We start from the raw sequence: 1302 nt of genomic DNA on the forward strand, positions 1-1302 counted from the left end.
GTGTGTGTGTGTGTGTGTGTGTGTGTGTGTGTGTGTGTGTGTGTGTGTGTGCGTGCTTCTTTTAAGAGATAAAGGAATCAAAGTTAAGATGATCTGCGGCACTGTTAGCCAACAAGACTAATTCTGGAGGAGCAGAGTTTGCCACATTCTGGGCGCTCAAGAATCAAAAGCTCCACTATCACCTATGTGTGGATGTGCACAGCTTATGGGCTTTCTCTCTTGGCTTCAGCATTTCTTTCTTTTTCTTTCCCCTTTCTTTTTTTGGTAAGTGTGTTACGCCGCTCGCACCTGCATGAGGTCATGAGCGCGGGACACACCAAGCATATTCAGTTGCTAGGACATTTTGAATTTTGACTGAAGCTGTCTCTTATCGATTTTAGACCACCAAGGGATCTTTAACGTGAGCAACTTGCACATCAGGCCCTCCAAGATTTTTCAGCCTTGTCCGAGAAGACTAGGTGTAGATCTTTCCTACCAGAAGATCAGGGGTGTGGCTGAAAGACAGCAGTAAGAAGAAGCCACGGAGTAGCAGTAGAAAGGCTGCAGAAAGAGTCAGGAGACCAGAGGATGAGGCAAAGGAGGTGAGGGGGTGGGGGCAGAAAGAGGAGACGAAAGCAGACGAAAGAACATTGCTGGAGAGTAGGAAAAGAGGTGAAAGGAGACAATTTTAGAGAAGAACATTTTTTCGGTCGCTACCCGAATTTGAACCGGGGACCTTTGAATGAGAGGTGAACACCTTAACCTCTAGGCCACGAGAGCCCTCTCAGCATTTCTAATTCGTGAAGCTTCATACAAAAAGTCATATATTTACGAGCTTCAGATACACACCCTCAAACTGTCTCTTAATGGTCTTCAACTTCTATCTATCGACTTTGGATAGCGTATCTCCTGTCAGACCCAGATAGAGAACAGTTGTCATGCATGGGGTGTAGAAAGTCATATTTACGTACATTGTTAACATAAAAAACTATGCCTTTGGAACCTATGAGGCATTTCAATAAACAGTGACAAATACTGTAGAAAACCTGAGTCCACCTCTGTCCTACCTATATCATAATTTGTCATTTCCCTGGCCTCTATATGCATTAAGAGATTTTAGGCAAGGTCTTTTCACTGCATCTTAATCTTTTTCTTTTTTTTTTCCTTCTTTTTTTTTGGTTAAAGTTTAATTTGGCAGTCTTCATCCCTGTCCCACCAACGCCCTCGATCTGGTCAGACTTCTAAAAATAAAGCCCCAGTTGTTGTTCTTGCCAACAACAATTTATTGTTTACCTCCCTTAGAACGTGCACGATTTGAGTCAA

The sequence above is a fragment of the Aplysia californica genome, unplaced genomic scaffold (assembly GCF_000002075.1).
Source record: "Aplysia californica isolate F4 #8 unplaced genomic scaffold, AplCal3.0 scaffold00629, whole genome shotgun sequence".
NCBI lineage: Eukaryota > Metazoa > Mollusca > Gastropoda > Aplysiida > Aplysiidae > Aplysia > Aplysia californica.